Source organism: Castanea sativa, chromosome 2, assembly GCF_040712315.1.
Source record: "Castanea sativa cultivar Marrone di Chiusa Pesio chromosome 2, ASM4071231v1".
NCBI classification, from domain to species: domain Eukaryota; kingdom Viridiplantae; phylum Streptophyta; class Magnoliopsida; order Fagales; family Fagaceae; genus Castanea; species Castanea sativa.
In genome coordinates, this window is record NC_134014.1 from 14,342,409 (window position 1) to 14,361,021 (window position 18,613).

Consider the following 18,613-nt stretch of genomic DNA (forward strand, 5'->3'; position numbering starts at 1 on the left):
TCTTATTTTTTGTTAGAAACATAGGGTAGTGGGGCTAGGAAGTGGAAAGTGCAAGGGTAGTGGGAAAATTTTAGTTGATTTACTATCTTAACCTTATTTCTCTTTTTAAGGAACAAGAATAGATTAATTAAATTAGGGGTATTTTTTACATTAAAAAAAGCAATAACTAACTTTCTGAATCCTCTTAATATATATACAGATATATAATAATAATAATAATAATAATAATAATGAAAATAACAACAACAACAAAAACTAGCCTCGTCACACGCGCGTAATGTAATTTTTCAATTTGAATTTATCTATTGTTAGTGAAGTTATATGGGAAAGAATTTTTAAGAAACTAAAATTTAGAATTTGAAATGGTGTAAACTGCTAGGTTTAGTGTGTGCTAGTTTTTTAAGAAAAAATGTATCAAATATACGTGAGATATATTAAAATAAAGAGTGTGCTAATTTTTTTTTTTTTTTAATTCTCTGGTTGTTTTTTTTTTAAAATTTTGTTGAATTACAATTTTAACCCCATTTTTATTTTTTAAGAATTCGGATTATTTAATTAACTTAGCGTATTTTTGACATTTTCTGAAACCATAACTACGGCAAAATTTTTTAAATAACTATAAAATCTAAACTATATTATTAGTTAGCCAAGGTTTGAAACAAATTTGGTATATAACAAATCGAGTCTTTTGGACTCGATTTTGGAATGCTAAATCGAGTACACCAAACTCAATTTCAACCTCATTCGTAGCTGATGTGGACACCTGGTCCACGTCAGCATAGAAATCGAGTCCTGTGGACTCGAGTTCTGTGAAATAGAAAACGAGTCCTACGGACTCGATTTTGTACCACCTAAACTGAGAAATCAAAACGCTGAAGAAGAAAATGCTGAAGAACCAGAGATGAAAACCCAGAGATCAAAACGCCGAAGAAGAAATCCAGAGATCAAAACACTGAAGCAAAACCCAGAGATCAAAACGCCAAAGCAAAACGCAGAGATCAACAACGAAGAAGAAAGAAGCAACGATGCAAATCGGATTGGGCGCCGAATCAGTCGATGGAAATCAGATCGAGCGTGTGGTTTCTCGCCGCCGCCGCCGCTCCAGTGGAGGAGAAGAACACGTACCCAACAACCCAGGCGCTGATTCTGACCAAACCCAAGCAGCGAAAACTTCAGGCGATGGAAATCGGATCGTGGTTTCTCGCCGCCGCTCAATGGAGGAGAAGAACGCGTTGATTTGTTTTAGGTTTTGTATTTGGTTTTGTTCATGGGTTTTGGGTTTGGGATTTTGAGAAATGGGTTTGGATTTTGAGAAAAATGGGTTTGGGATTTTTGGAGGCTTGGCAGAAAGGAAGAAGATGTGAACAAGACCTGAAATGGAGAAAAAAGAAAAGAAAAAAGAACGAAGGGAGAAGATGATGAACAAAATGAAATCGAGTCCTAAGGACTCGATTTCTATTTGACAGAACTCGAGTCCAATGGACTCGAGTTCTATGTCTACGTGGACCACATTTCCACGTCAGCTACAAATAATGTTGAAATCGACTTCAAAGCAGTCGATTTAGCATTCAAAAATCGAGTCCAAAGGACTCGATTTGTTATATACCAAATTAGTTTTAAACCTTGGCTAACTAATAATATAGTTTGCTTTTTATAGTTATTTAAAAAAATTTGCCCATAACTACCTTTGAATCCTCTTAATATATTATTATTATAGAGTTAATAATAAAATCTTCAAGAATTTTAGGAAATCTTTGACCAGTGGTATAATAATAACCCATAATAATATTCACAACATAATTAACCATAATAAATAGCATTAGGCGTGAATTGCGTGGAATAAATAAGAGGAAACTCGGGAAAGACACCTACGGTAACAAAGCTGATCTTCAAAGTTCAAACTTCAGAGAGAGAGAGAGAGAGAGAGAGATGGAGGAAGGGAGGGGAGTGGTGAAGCACATACTGCTGGCCAAGTTCAAAGATGGAATCTCAGAGAACCAGATAGAGGAATACATCAAGGGCTATGCCAACCTCGTCAACATCATTGAACCCATGAAGTCACTCCACTGGTAAAAAAATAAAAATAAACCATAAACTCTCATCAATTTTCCTTTTTGAGTTTGGTTTCAACTCTTTTAAAATTTTGGGACTGCTTAGTTGTTATTGTTGTTGACTTTTGTGAAATCCTATAAAATTCAACTCAGATGTATATTACAAAGATCTTCCAAATCCTAAATTCTATTTTGGGTGATGAGTTGAGGGCCAGTTGTTTGTTAATAAGAAAGCGGATTAGGCTTGGAGTGTTTGTAGCATTGTCACATACTAAAAATTGATAATAAAAAATTGAGTAGGAGCCTAGAAGATCTTTAATGGCTTATGGGGTTTGGATTTCAGAATCCCCAAGAAGGAAGACAGATTTTGTGTCTTAGGCAAATTTCGTTAAGCAAATAATCTGTTACCTTCACACTTGTTACATTAGGTCTGACTGTTTCTTTCCCACTTTGAAATTCTTAGGTTGCATTGCATGCTAGGAGTATCATATTTAGCTGAGAAAGGGGAAGTACAGACTGTTTTATAAAGCAAAACATTGAATGTGACACATTACATATTGTTTACTTAGGCAAGATATTGAATTTTATTTTTACTTCTGTAATATGTTTAATGATTGGAAGGGGTTCAGCTCCAAAGCATTTGAGAAAATACTTTAGTTCTCTACATTGATTACCCTACAATACTTATTAAAATCACTTTATGGCCTATTTGGAAGTTAAAAAAAAGGAGGGGGAGTAGAGTAAAAGGAGGGAGAGTAATTCAATTACTTTATTTGGAAGTTTTTTAAGGAAGGAGGGGGAGGGGTTTCAATTACCTCTAACCCCTCATTTTTAATTCCCCAAATTGGAGAGATTTGGAGGGAGAGTAGAGTAGATAAATTATTGACCAAATGAATTTCCTAATTTACAAAATTAACAAAATTACAAATCGATTATATAATCTTTCTTTGTTTCCTAAGAAAATTAAACACTAACGTAATGATCAGTTTGGTTGCCAAGAAAATGATTAATGATATAGTGAATTTCTAAATTATCTCTTCCCTAACTGAGTCCAAATTCGAATAACCATGAAATATGGAAATCCAAAGTTTTCAGTAGGGAAAAAAACAAATAGACGAGGAATAGAGATCCATACAAGTTTCTAACTCTAACCGCTATTTGGTTACTAAGAAAATGGACTATGAGAAAACATAAAAGGAAAAATTCGAGTTTCTACGAAAATCTCAACGCAACTAAAAAACATATAATTCAATATTTTTCAAGTCGCCAGGGGTTCCTTTTATTCTCTCACATTCTGTAAAAACCGCAAAAAAGTTGGCTTTCTAAAAATTTTCTAGTCCATTTTCTCAGCAACCAAACAAATCCTAAATTCAAAGAATTGATAATTAAACAAACCTTACAGGCTTACACTCTCAAATCTCAAATCTCCGGCACGTCACCCACCTCCGAAAACCAAGAAATTATGGATGACAAAGACGTGAATATAAGGAAAGGTCTTGTGTAAAGAATTGAATTAGTTTCTCTAACACTCTCTGCATTTTCTCTCTGAAAGGAAAGGAAAGAAGAGAAAAGTAGTTTGAGAATTTCCTTCTACAGCGAAAGAAATGGCGTTGAAGAATGGAGGAGAAAGAGGGAGCGCCTAGGCTACTGAGAAAACTGTGTAGGAAAATAAAATCTGATCTTACTCTCAATCTTTTTTTTTTTAAAGCATTTAATATTTATAATGTCTTTTTTCATGATGTTTTTTCCTCAGCATCCAAACTTTTTTTTTCTTATTTTAATTATTATTGTGGGGGGCGAAAAGATCCTGATGAGAATGTGGGCCTTTTGGGCCGTGTTAAGGAAGGCCGACCTGCTACTGGGTTTAGAATTTGTTGGTACTATGGGTCGGCCCATACGCCGAGGGTCCGAGGATCCAGCCGAGGGTGAACTTATCCTCGGACGGACACCGAAGAACTCGGGGTTTCGCAATAAAGATTAGGGGATGACACGGTTAAGACCAATGGTTAAAAGGGGTAAACCCTAGAATGCCCCAGAAGCACTGGTGTTGAAGAAATGTCAAAGATAAAGGCTGCTACCTCCACATTAAAGACCCTGCACCTACCACCCTGGCCGCATTGATGGGGAAGTGACACCTGAACAGTGGAAGAGAAACTTCTGGTTACTATTCAAAGGCACTGGGAAAGGAAATATCTAGGTTAAAGGGGAGGTAAAGCAACACGTGTAAAGGGGATTCAAGAGAGTAGTATTTAAGGGGGAATCTAAGACAGCAAGGGGGATCTCCCTCTTTGTAACCTAAAAGAAAGATAAAAAGAAGGAAAGAGAAATTATATAAGAACAGTTCTCGGCTTACGTCCGAGCAGATTGATTCATAGCATTCTTTGTTGTTTTTAAGCGTTTATTATCTTTAGCTTGCTATTTAATCCTCAAACACTTCTAACCTGGGTTTCAAGCCCACACTCTACAAATTACATTGTTTAAGGCTCGTTGGGCCTGAGCCCGTAACTGTTCTTGGGGCCAGGTGCAATTGTGCACTTACAATTATCAATTAAGGATGGTTTTTTTTTAGTATAATAAAAAAGTAGAAAAAATATTTAATCATACACCAATGTTGATTAATTTAATTTACATCAGAAAAAAAAATTTTATCAAAAAAAATATTGCATGCTATAGTCATAATTATTTAATCTAACAAATTAATCATAGACCAATATTGCAAGTCCATTTTCAAATAGGGGTAAATTTGTCTATTTAAATCATTTCTTCTCATTTACATCCTAATTTTTAAAACATCCAAACAAGATGAAAGACTAATTACTCCATTCTCCCTTACTAATTTTAAAAATATCCAAACAAGTTAGAGGATAACCATTCCCCTCTACTCTACTCTCCACTACTCTCCTTCCCTCTACTCTTCTCTATCTCTCTAAACATCCAAACAAGCCATTAGTTATCAATTGCCATAAAGAAAAGAAATGATATTCTTCTTGGCATGATATCAAGCTCTTACACACTTGTGCTGCCTGCTCATCAGCTCTAACACCTTGATTGAATGAATGAGAGACTTGTGTTCATGGTTATGAATTCTAGGGGCAACCACTAGGCCTTAAATTGTTGGATAGATGAATACATTGATTAGACAAAATAGCCAATAGCCTTGTAGCTTAGGCCCTTAGGCATATGCTTGGTCTGCTTTATAAGAAGAACCAGGGTTTTAATCTCACCTGACCCACCTGTTCTAACAATTGAATAATCAAAACATTGATTAGACAAAATTCCTAATAGAGAATTTAAATTTTTATGCTGATCGTCAATCTACCGCAACCCTTCTCTTTTTCCTGGGCTTAGGACTGGCTATGAACAAAATATATAACACTAAGCACAAATGCAAAGTTTGATTGGAAAAATAATGATTGGAATATTGCAATCCGTGGTGAAGTGGAATGCTACTGGTTTTTGAGATAATTGGCTGTCTCTTGAGTCTTGGATGATCCCAACTATTGTAGGTAGTCAAGTACACATAGTGGAATATGAACATCAGATAGCCGGATATCAACTGAAAATATACGTATATACAAACCTATGTAGGTTTTTTTAGCTGGTAAAAATTTAGACAAGTTGTTTATGTCAATTGAATTTGTTTTGAAAAATCTGCCCCCTGCGCTCATAGCTATTAAATTAGAAATCTTCTCTTACCAAGTCTTCACTGGATATATAAAATCTATAGTGAATTTTGGTAACTGAAATACTGTTTTAATTAAGTTGCCTTCCTAACTTCATAGATCTTAACTTTTTTGTCACTTATTGTATATTAATATTACAACTACTTTAACAGAGGCAAGGATGTCAGCATTGAAAACCTGCATCATGGTTTCACTCATGTCTTTGAATCTACATTTGAGACTAAAGAGGGTCTTGCAGAGTATTTAGCTCATCCTGTTCATCTTGAATTTGCAAACGGGTTCCTTTCCAGCTTGGATAAAGTCCTTGTGGTTGACTTCAAACCTACTACCGTTGATATCTGAATCAGAACAGCAGTGACAGTCATCTTAGATCCATCTATGGTGCCTCTTATTGGAACTTTGCTATGCATAAGGTTTAAAAAACCGGGTCTTATCTCATTGAATGTGGTGAAGTGTCTTTCTTTTAGTTTTATCTTTGTTATGTCAAGTTAGATTAGAGATTGTTCCCAAAAATTAATAAATTTATGGAAACCTATGCATATTTCTCAATTATTCCATAAAGCTGCTAATTTAAGCTCTACTTTATTTCTCTTCCCTGGCACAAAAAAGGAACTCAAAGTCTATCATTTCCATCTTCCATGTTTTGATATTGGAGAGTATGGTTAAATCTTCACTCAAGTTTTTTACTACTAAATATATTGTCCAGATGTGTTGAGTTAATCACAGTGGAAGTCTTATCCATAAATAGTTAAAAGCATCTTAATATTGCTCATTGACAGGTGATAGGCTTAATTATTGGGCCTAAGAAATGTAGTGGTATCCCTGTTTAGGATATGTTTGGCAACTATTTTTTTTCCCAATTTTCTATTTTTAAAAACTATTTTCTATTTTCTAGACCAAAAAATTTGTTTGGTAACTCAAAATAGACTGGAAACAAAAATGGTTTCCAAATCTCAATTTCCAAAGGAAACTAAGGGTCCGTTTGGATAGAACTTATTGCTGAAAACTGAAAACTGAAAACACTGTAGCAAAATAATTTTTAAATGTGTAAATAGTACTACAGAACCCACTTTTAATAAAAAATTTCTAAAAAAGTACATGCACAGTATGCGCAGTGTGCGCACAGTATGCGCAGTATGCGCACAGTGCGCGCACCGCACGCTTGTCCCCCACAGCAGCAAAAAAAAAAAAAAAAAGGCAAAACGTGGATGCAGCAATAAGCTGCATCCAAACGCCCTCTAAGAATACCTAATAACCTGTTTTCAGTTATGAAAACACACAGAAACTAAATGAACTTAATGAAGTCTAGGCTTCGAGTCCTAGCTGAAACAAAAAGGCAAAACCAAATGCACTATAACAAAGTCCAAATTAAACTTGCGGCCAAACCGAAACCCACTTTCCTCTCGTCATCTATGAAATCCTCTTTAGTTCACAGCCTAACTCACGGAATTACCAGACACGACAAATACAAACAATGCCTATGTGTTCAGACTTTAGTGAGCTTGTTTTAGTCGGGCGACAAATGCATGTACCTGCTATGCTGGCATGTGATTGTTTAGACACATCTTTTTTTTATTATTAATAAAAAATTCATAGATTAGCCTAAAAAACAATATATAATATATTGGTTCATCGTATAGTTAGTAGTCAAACTAACCAAACGTGTTTTTTTTTAATTGCAATTAACTTAATTGGTAAAGTCTCTTATGGTTGAATAAAAGATCTGGAGTTCAATCCCCACCTACACCAAAAATTGATTGATGTCTTGATCTGATGAAGAGTTATCACTAAAAGCGAATGTCATATGTTAAAACTTTCAAAAAAAAAAAAAACCAAACGTGTTTTTAATTTTGGAAACACAATAAAATCTTTTTTTTTTCTCCAAAACAAGTTTTTGGAAACTAAAAGAAATAAGGCAATGGGTAGGATTGGAGTATAATTGATTAGCAAATTTCCCAATTTGATTCAAACACATGTAGGGTCCCATTAACACGTGTCCTTAGAAAAATAGTTAATAAACCATTTTAGGAAAGTATTGACACCACCTTCATGAGAAATGGAAAATTCTTAAATAATCCTGGAGTAAAGTGAAATGGTGCTCCCTCTTCTCACATTCATGGTAGACTCCACCATAAATTTAATGAGCGGACCCCACCATGAATGTGAGAGGAAGGAGTATCATTCTCTGTGCTCCGGAAATACCTAAGAATTACTCGATGAGAAATATAAAAAGTTGTTAAAAAAATTAATTGTTTTTTTCTTTTTTCATAAAAACTTTTTCCTATAATTAATTGACTTTGGAAAGGAAAGTATTGTTTGTGTTTCATTAATTAATGCAATTAATTGTTTGAATTTAATTGGAGAATCAAAAAGCCTACATCTAAGGAGCTAAAATTAAGTTTTCACCAATGCTATAACTTGACGGTAACAATGGACCTCATATAACAGTACCACTCCTCAAAAGCCAACACTTAATTAGCTAGGCTTAAAACATTATTAAATAAATAACTAATCCAAATAAATAAAAAAATCCAATTAGCTCAACTCACTCCTCAACAAATTAAATAAATAAAAAAAGTTATTATTTTGGTCTAATGATAAAAGATGAATCATTAGTGCAAACGTCATAAATTTCAAATCCTTTCGTATTTATCAATCAATAAATAAGATCATATTTACACAAAAACATGTAAGATTATTTTATAGATCATATTAACGTTACAACTTGACCATCTAGCCAAACGTATATAAAGACTATGCTTGATCAAGGCAGAAATTTGGCCATAACCAGAATGATACTACAAAAATCTAACAAATTCTCGTTGCTTTTTTGTAGTGTAGATGGATCAACTGGTGGTTGCCTAAAGTTTTCTCCACAAGCATTAAATTCTCCCATAGCAGTAGCCGCTGCATCCTTTAGACCATTCTTGTTACCTTTTATCAATCTCTTTTTGGCTTGCTTAAAGTCACCAATAGCATTATCATAGTTTTTGGAACAAGAAGTGTACCTTTCCTTTAGTTGAGGATTATCAGTGTGTTGTATTAGGGAGTGGATTTGGTCACTTGAGTTTGTAACATTGGATTTTGCTAAGTAAATGGTTATTCAAGCGAGGCCTGTAATGTCTGTTTTGTGGGGATGATCAGCATATGGTTTTAGAATCCCCAAACAGAAAGAGGGGTTTAGGGTCTTAGTGCAAACAGCATTAATCGTAGACTCGCTCACTTTCAAAACTAGATTTGCTGATGAGAGCGTACTAATGAATAGGATCATTAGCAAAAGAGAGAATATAGAGGATGAGCTAGGTGATGGAATAGCCATTTGTATCTCTTTTTTGATAGCTTCCACTCTATTCTGAAGTTGTAGAATTGTTTTATTTGATTGCAAGAAGAACATTATATAGTCAGTGAACTGGAAGTTTAAGCGTGTGAACTGTGAAGCATTTAAGATTTATTAATTATTGTCATGCATGCATTTAAAGTTTCCTTTTATTTATGGTAGTTTTGGATGCTCCATTATGTATGGCGTTTCTAATTGCCTTCATTGGCAAGAAATCTAGTAACCTTTCATCATCTTCCTCTTGGGTGAATCAAACGATTCAGTTGTAAAAACCTTAGGACATGACTTAAATATACGTATGGAATTTTGTAGTTCTAGTTTGCTAGAGGTTTAAACGACACCATTTTTTTTTTTTTCCAAGATAAGCATGGTGATTTTATTTATTTCCTAAAGATGTATAGCCAAACCGATTTTTTTTTTTTTTTAAGAGAATTTCAACCTATGGCGTCCAATCCTGATGATAGCTCTTTATTATTAGACCAAGATACCAATCAGTTTTTGGTGTAGGCGGGGATTGAACCCTAAATTTCTTAGCCAAACCAAGTTCAGTAACCTAAACTTGTAACTTAAGTAGGGGCATTAAAGTGCAGAATTTTGGATTCTTAAAATAAATAAATAAATTTTTAAAAAGTGATGATGCCAAAAATCGTTAGTTAGTCACATGGTTCTTACGTGCTCGAGACAACACCTGCATAACACAGAAAAAGAAGACCTTAAAAGAGTACCGATGTGGTACCGGCCAAATACCATCCGAAGGTTAAGTTAGAACTTTCGCAACTCTAAAGTGCCAAAGTTGGGGAGAATTATGCGTACCTTAATCTCTAAGGGTTCTGGGTTTTTATAGTAGTATAGAACTGACTTTGATTTCTTGGCGAAGAGGAATATTTTCTTATGGGGAAGATCCTCATAAATGCACGTATTTTACGGGATTTTTTCCATATAGAGATTTTGTTGACTAGGGCTAATCGTGAAGCACAAGATATTTCCATTTGAAGCTCCTTGAGGACCAATTAAACCATGTGGGTGCCACGTGACTTTGCCACCGTCCATTTTATATCCGTCTTCTTTCTCGTCCGTCCGCCACAAAGAGTCCGTCCACCTGCAACACATTTCGTTGTGTTGCTTCCTTCCTTTGACCGTCCACAACCTAGTATGGCAGGTTTTGTAAAATCAGACCGTCTACTTTAATTTTGTCCTCTTCAATTGCCCCCTCACTCTATGGGTCCGTCGCCCTATTTCCCAGACGGACCCGTAGAGTGACAGTTTAACACAACCCTTAGGAAATGCATTCTGATTTGACAGGCTAACCTAGTGCCATTAATGCAGTAGGGGCACGTGACACGTTTCTAGTGATTAATTGCTCGTACCGAAGCGTCCCTTTGTCTTCTGTGTTGTTCCCCCTATATATCTCTGTTGCTTCTCCCTTTCATTTTTACTTTCTGCAACAAATTTTCAAAGCCGGAGTGTTACTGTCTACTTCCTTTTCAACCTTGTCCTCTCCGTTGCTTTTTGGTGACCATTCCCTTGTTGCGCCCGTCTGTTACGCTTTGCTCGTTGCTCCTTCATATTGTCCAATTGGAAAGCATTCGTTGCCTTTTACTGAGTTCTCTTTTTATTTTTTGCTTTACTCTAGATATTGTTTACGTGTCATCTTCGTAAACCATTAGAGTCTTAGGGGTTTATCCATCACGTGTAGGTAAAAGATGTCTAGTGAGGCGTCAATTGATCAATCGTGGGTCCACGAAGGAGCGGGCTTCGATGAGGTGTATCCGTCTGGTCATGATAACCCCGACACCTCTCATGATGAAAAGGATTCGTCTTCTAGTTCTCCTTTGGAGGAGGATAAGGACGTGGATGTGGTCAGGTCAGAGGGAGGTTCAAAAGGTGACTTAAACAGTTCAGACGTAATCTACGTTGATCCTCCCGTCTAGTTCGATGTAGGTCTAAATGGCTTTAGGGAGTTTATTCTTCTCCCATTGTGGACAGTAAATGATTTTAATTCAACTGTCAAGCGAAAACACTTCGAGGCCCTTAAGGAGAGGTAATAGATCTTAGTCGGCATCCCTATCCGTTTACCTTTTAGGTCTGAAAAGTGTTGATACGAGGGGGTCGAGGACGTCGGGGTATATGAGCAGATGTTTAAGGCGGGACTTAGGTTCCCTTTAAGCGCTCTTCACCGTCATCTTCTTCAATACCCGGGGCTTGCCGTCACCCAAATGCCTGGAAAGTGTTTCTTGGTGCAGAAGTCCTGTATGGAGTCTTGAGTGACGAGGAGTGTAAGATGACGGTGGAGGAGCTCTTCCATTGCTACCATCCATCTGAGATTAGCCAGTCCAAAGGTCTGTACAGCTTCCTCCCAAGGAAGCCTGTACTTAGGCTAGTGTGTGACACTCCTGACTCTAACAGGAATTGGAAAGTCGCTATTTCTTCATTCAAGGTGACTACTGGATGTGTCATCCCAATGACTAAGAGTTCATGCCCGTCGACAAAACTTGAAGCATAATGCCTCCATTTGGTAAGTGTCCGTCTAGTTTAAACTTTGTCTCTTTTTTATAGTTGCTGGTCTAATTGTCCCCTTCTTGTAGCTCGAGACCATCCAGAAGTGACCTTAGAGCAGTGGAGCTTCCTGGAGAAAATTTTTGCAATTAAGTTGAAGAAGAGGACATGGGCGAAACGGGTTACCTTGGATACGATCCACTAGTACTGCGACGGTCCTAAACCAACCAAAGCTGCCTATCGCTACGACAGCCAGGCACGCAGACGTAAGTCCGTTGTTCTTTATTTCTTTCTTTTATTTTTTGAAATTTACCTAACTCTTTCCTTTCGTCTTCCTTGATGTAGAAATCGAGGAAGGCAAGAGGAGAGCCTTTATCAAGCAGCAAGCTGCTGCAAAGAAAAAACAGGAAGGCAACTTGCCTCCAAAGCCTGTCATCCAAGTCAACCTGTCCCTAAAGAAGAGACTGTCAAAGAAAACAAACCATGCCCCTAAAAAACCCAAGATGGCAGAGTCAACTGTCGTGCTAAAGCTGAAATAAAGAAGATGCCTACTTTGCTCGGATCGGGGAAGGGTAAGGGTCTCATGACGGGTCAAGTTCCCGTTACCCAAAAACCACCCATCCTCCTCCGCGAGGACCCTAAGTACGCCCTCGAGCAGCTTTCGTCCATTATTAAAGCCGACGACTATGAGGATTTAAGCAATCATGCAACAAAGCCTATGGGGGAGACGGGTCTCTTTAGCATCGCACAGGTAAATATGGCTGCCCCCCCTCTTTTTTGTTCAAATTTTCTCCATACACTATTAACCCCTTTTTTGGTTTTTGCAAGGGATGCTAATGATGAAGGATCTGATGGACCGTTGTCTCTCCCATGAGACGACTTTGGACTGTGTCAGGGATAGGGCAAAAGCAATGGCGGCAGAGCTGGAGGAGTTAAAGGCCTGGAAGGCGGTCCAGGAGAAAAAACTTGTTGCATCAAAGCAATTATGGTGCGAACTAGAGAAGCAGACGGAGGTGCTGAGGAAGGTCCTTGAGGACAAGGAAGGAGAAATCAAGGACACCAGCTCTGTCAAGCTAAGGAAGATGCGATATAGGAGTATCGTGACTCTGACGCCCTCTTAACGGAGCTTAGGAGCTTGTTCCTGGACGACTTTGATGACTGCTTCCGTCAGGCTAAGGCCTTTTTTCCTGACTTGGACCTATCCCACATCTCCATCAACCCCAAGGCCCATATTCCAGCCCAGCCCATCTACTCTAAAAGCACCAACGAGCTGTTCGCTAATGACACCGTTGTTGATCCTCAAGGTGACAGGGAGACTGCTCCTACAAATCAAGACACATTCATCAATGAGCACGCCCGTCCACTTAAGGGGGACCAGAGCTAATAGGAAGGACGGAGAAAACCCTATGGACCAGGATTAGATTTTTCTTTCTTTTAATTTTTTTTATTCACATGTAAAGATTTTTAGGAGAACAATGTTTCTATTTAACCATCGCCTATGGTTATTTAGGCCTTGCGTGTAGACATTTTCCCTTTATTGGGTTTTCCATAATATTTTGATGTTTGGTATTTTAATCATGTATCTATTAATGTATGTTTGCTATATATCCGTCTACTTTGGGCTTAATAACTATAGACTAACCCTTAGGATGAACCCATCCTCTTAATAGATTCAAACCATTGCTTAGGATGAATCCGTCCGCTTTGTGGACTTGGTAAATATATGTCATCTCTTTTAGGATGAAGCCGTCCACCTTGTGGACTTAATAATATGATTCATCCCTTTAGGATGATCCTGTCCACTTTGTGGACTTAATAAATATGATTCATCCATTTAGGATGATCCCGTCCACTTTGTGGACTTAAAAATATGATTCATCCCTTTAGGATGATCCTGTCCACTTTGTGGACCTAAAAATATGATTCGTCCCTTTAGGACGATCTCGTCCATCTTGTGGACTTAATAAATATTATTCATCCTAAAGACTTAATAAATATTATTCATCCCGTTAGGATGATCCCGTCCACTTTGTGGACTTAATAAATATAATTATGTAGACATACACACGACGTTTCTGAATAACTCCTCTTATTGTGATAAATACGCAAGTAGAAATTATTCCTTGAAAAAATAAGAATTACCCTTTAGGCTTAAAAAGTACTGTAGATAATAAAAACTAACAAAAAGAAATAAACTAGAAATGAGGAGTGTCGTTACTCATGCCCTCGTCTACTAGTAGTACTTCTTCAAGTGCTCCATAATGGTGGCCAGGGCTTTGGCTTCCACCCATTTGGTGAAGTAGTCTATATCGACTACCAGGAATTTCAACTGCCTAACTATTGTTGGGAACGGTCCCATAATATCCAACCCCCATTGAGCGAAAGGCCATGGAGCCATCATTGGGGTGAGCTTCTTTATTGGTTACCTGATGAGGTTGCCAAACCTCTAACACTTATCACAAGCTTTGACGCACACATGGGCATCCTTCTGCATAGAGGGCCAATAGTATCCTGCCCTAATCAGTTTATGCACTAAAAACCGTGATCCTGAATGGTTCCCGCACACTACTTCATGGACTTCTCTCATGACATAATCTGATTCCTCGGAGTTAAGACACCTTAGGTATGGACGGAAGAAGCCCCTTTTGTACAAGAGGCCTTTTATTAATATGAACCGCACTGCCTGCACCTTTAGCTTCCTAGCGGCCTCCTTACCATCTGGTAACACACCGTCCTTTAAGTAGGAGGTTATTGGCGTGGTCCAATTATTTTTGGAACCTATCTCTTACACACTAACGTTGTTTATGAATGGTGAATTTTGAACAAAGGACAGTACCTGGCTAAGGATAAGCATGTGATCTGCTGATGCGGCCTTGGCGAGGCGGTTAGCTTGCTCGTTCTTCTCCCTTGGTATTTGAACGAACTTCGCTTGGAGGCCGTTCACTCGATACCTCCTTTGCTCCCTGTACTTCTTCATCTGTTCGCCCTTGCATTCATAATCACTAATTACTTGACTAGTAACTACCTAAGAGTCGCAGTACATGACCACATTTGTAGCTCCTACTGCTTTGTACAAGATGCCTTTTCTTACTACGAACCGCGCTGCCTATACCTTTGGCTTCCTGGCGGCCTCCTTACCGTCTAGTAACACACCGTCCTTTAAGTACGAGGTTATTGGCGTGGTCTAGTTGTTTTTGGAACCTATCTTCTGCACACTGGCGTTGTTTATTAATGGTGAATTTTGAACAAAGGACAATACATGGCTAGGGATAAGCATGTGATCTATTGATGCAGCCTTAGCGAGGTGGTCGGCTTGCTTACTCTCCTCCCTTGGTATTTGAATGAACTTCGCTTGGAAGCAGTTCGCTCGATACCTCACTTGCTCCAAGTACTTCTTCATCCGTTCGCCCTTGCATTCATAATCACTGATTACTTGACTAGTAACTACCTAAGAGTCGCAGTACATGACCACATTTGTAGCTCCTGCTGTTTTGGCTAGGCCTAGCCCTTCTATTAAGGCTTCATACTCCCCTCGTTATTGGTCGTAGGGAATTCAAGTCGGATCATGCACTCGATCTTGTCGCCTTTCGGAGAATGAAGCATTATGCCAGCTCTACCTACCTATTTGTTGGACGATTCATCCGTGTGGATACTTCATTGCGGCTATGCTCCTGCCCCCTGGTCCTCCTTGCTAGTGAAATCTGCGATGAAGTCAGCGATGACTTGCCCTTTTATTGCCATTTATAGGCAATATCGTATGTCAAATTTGCTCAACTTAATCGCCCAAAATGCCATTTGTCTAGCTGCTTCAAGGCTACTCATTGCTCTCCGTAGGGGTTTGTCTATCAGGGCCACGGTGTGGGCCTAGAAGTATGGTTTGAGATTACGGGTTACAGTTACCAACGCGAAGGCGAGCTTTTCCATCAAAGGGTACCTCTCTTCTGCGCCCTGGAGTGCCTGGCTGGTGTAATATACAGGTTTTTGTACCCTACCTTCTTCCCTGACTAAGGCTGCACTAACAGCTACTGGGGAGACGGCCAAATAGAGGAACAATTCCTCGCCCGGTTTAGAAGGACTCAGCAGCGGTGGGGAAGAGAGGTATGCTTTCAAGTCTTAGAACGCTTGCTAACATTCAGTAGTCCATTCAAACGACTTCTTCAGCGTGTGGAAGAAAGGCAGGTACTTGTCCGTTGCTCTTGAAACGAACCTACTTAGTATGGCTACTTTGCCGTTGAGGCTCTGTACTTCCTTGACGTTCGTTGGCGGCATCATCTCCATTATTGCATGTATCTTGTCTAGGTTAACCTCAATACCTCTTTGGGATATCATAAACCCTAGGAATTTTCCAGCCGTTACCCCAAATGCACATTTGTTCGAATTTAGTTTCATGTTGTACGAACGAAAGGTATCAAAGGTTTCCTTGAGGTCATCCAAATGGTTGTCTTCCTGTAGGCTCTTTACTAACATGTCGTTGACGTAGACTTGGACGTTCCTCCCAATTTGTTCCTCCCAATCTGATGTGCAAACATCTTGTTCATCAACCTTTAATACGCGGCACCCGCATTCTTAAGCCCGAACGGCATTACCTTATAGCAGAAGAGACCTTGGCTAGTAACGAAAGAAGTCTTCTCCTGATTAGCTTCGTCTAGCTTGATCTGGTTGTAGCCAGAGAATGCGTCTATAAAGCTCAGCAGCTGGTGTCTTGCTATCGAATCCACCAAGATGTCAATTTGTGGAAGGTGGTAGCTATCCTTAGGGCATGCTCTATTTAAGTCTGTGAAATTTACGCACATCCTCCACTTTTTGTTGGCCTTCTTGACCATCACCATATTGGCTAGCCAGTCGAGGTAGTATACTTATCGTGTGAATTCAGCTTCAAGTAACTTGCGAACCTCTTCCCCTATGGCCTTGTCTTGCTCCTACTCGAACACCCGTTTCTTCTGGCAGATGGGAGAAAATAAGGGCGAGACATTTAATTTGTCAACTATAACCGACGGATCGATTCCGGGCATGTCTTCATGGCTCCAATCGAAAACGTCCTTATTTTCCCTTAGAAATGTTGTAAGCTCCTGGCGGACTGGTAGGCTAGCAAGAGTACCTATTCTTATCGTTTACTTAGGCTTGAAGTCATCGAGGAGTACCTCTTCCAACCCTTCAATTAGTTCGGCCACTATCCGCTGTTCTTCTATGCACATGGTCTATAAATGGTCGTCTATCTCCAGCATGGCGATGTAGCACTCGCGTGCTGCTACTTGATCCCCTCATACCTCTCCTACTACGTATTCGGTGGGGAACTTGATCATCAGGTGGTAAGTGAAAGTTACGGCCTTTCACGAATTAAAGGTAAGGCGGCCTAGGATGGCGTTGTAAGCAGATGAACAGTCTACAACCAGGAATGTGACATCCTTGGTGATCCGTTGAAGGTAATCACCGATGGTCATGGGCAAAGTGACTGCGCCGAGTGGGTACACTTTTGTTCCTCCGAATCCAACAAGTGGTGCGTTAGTTGGAATCAACTGTTCTCTCCCAATCCTCATATATTGGAAGGCTGGGTAGTTTGTCCACTAGGACCCTGTGAGTGTTATCATCCCCAATTTGTATGCTTAGTACAAGCACATCATCATGTGGGTGATGGAGACGTCGAGCGTCCTCCTCTATGAACCCGACTACAAGGTTATCGATGCGCGCCATCTTCGAGACCAAACCAGTTAGCTGGACGTTCTGAACTATCCTGAGATAGGTCTTGCGCGCCTTCTTGGTCAAACAAGAAGTTGTGGTGCCCCCTACAATCATCCTTATGTCTCCTATGGGTGGTTTGGGATGCTCGTTTTCCCTCCAGGCGCCTTGCTCTTGTGGTTGGTCCGTCCTTTCTTTGCTAACGAATCTCTGCAATTTTCCTTGTCTGGTCAAGGCTTTTATCTACCACCTCAAGTCATAGCAGTCAAATGTATTGTGGCCATGGTCTCGGTGGAAATGATAGTACTTGTCTCTAGACCTCTCATTTGGGTCGCCTTTTAGCTTGCAAGGAAATGTCAAAGATCCTTCGTCCTTGATCTGCATCAGGACCTAATCGATTGGGGCATTCAGTGGGGTGAAACTTGCGAACCTCCTAGTGAGGGGTTTGGAGCGCCTATCCTCTCATCCATCTCCCGTCCTTGTGGCTTTCCGTCCCCTATCCTGTCGTGTTTTATCTTGTCTTTCTCTCTTTCTAGACTTTTCTTCTCAGGCAAGCAACGCGTCTTCTGCGTTTATGTACTTAGTAGCCCTGTAAAGTACATCAAACATGGTTTTCGAGTTGTTTTTGTACAAGAAAAACAGAAACTTCCCCTTCCATAACCCATTGGTGAACGCAGCCACGAGTATCTTGTCGTCAGCTTCATCAATCGAAAGGGCTTCCTTGTTGAAGTGGGTGATGTAGGACCTCAATGTCTTATCTTCCCGTTGCTTAATATTCATCAGGCATGCATTGCTCTCACATTTACTTTTTCTTTTTTCTTTTTTCGTTTTTTTTTTTTAGAATCTCACATTTACTTTTAAGTTTAACCCTTTGATCTATATTTGGTTTAAAATACCCTCTAATGATGGCAATCTATAATTCACTTTGTTTAGCAAATGCTCTCACATTATCTTTGTTTAGCAATAAGAAGACTCTATATAATAATGGACCATATATATAGTGTGTTCTCTCTTCCTTAACAAAGAATTTTCTTATTTGAATCTAAAGTGAAAATGACTTTAAAATCTTGACAGGTTCAAAATTATTCTTTTCAGTTTTTCATTTCTATTTATTCACATTATGCTTTATGTTTTTTTCCTCTTTAATTTATTTAACCAATTGATAAGCTTTATTCACTATTTTATCTAGAATTACACATTGGCTTCTACTTAATTTAACTTTGCATTTGACATTTGGAGAATCTAGATTGATGGATGATATTGGTTATTAAACTTGGTTATTTTTTTTAAAAACTACTAAGCATTTTAACATACACATGAATACAGGGAGGGGAAAGAGAGTCTTAAAGAATTTGGTTAGTTTTTGAGTG

The 18,613-nt window shown here is 38.8% G+C and overlaps 1 pseudogene; it reads left to right on the forward strand.

Annotated features, from left to right (window-relative positions):
- The first annotated feature begins 1,876 nt into the window (after positions 1 to 1,876).
- Positions 1,877 to 6,286, forward strand: LOC142623294 (stress-response A/B barrel domain-containing protein HS1-like; annotated as a pseudogene).
- Positions 6,287 to 18,613: the final 12,327 nt, after the last annotated feature.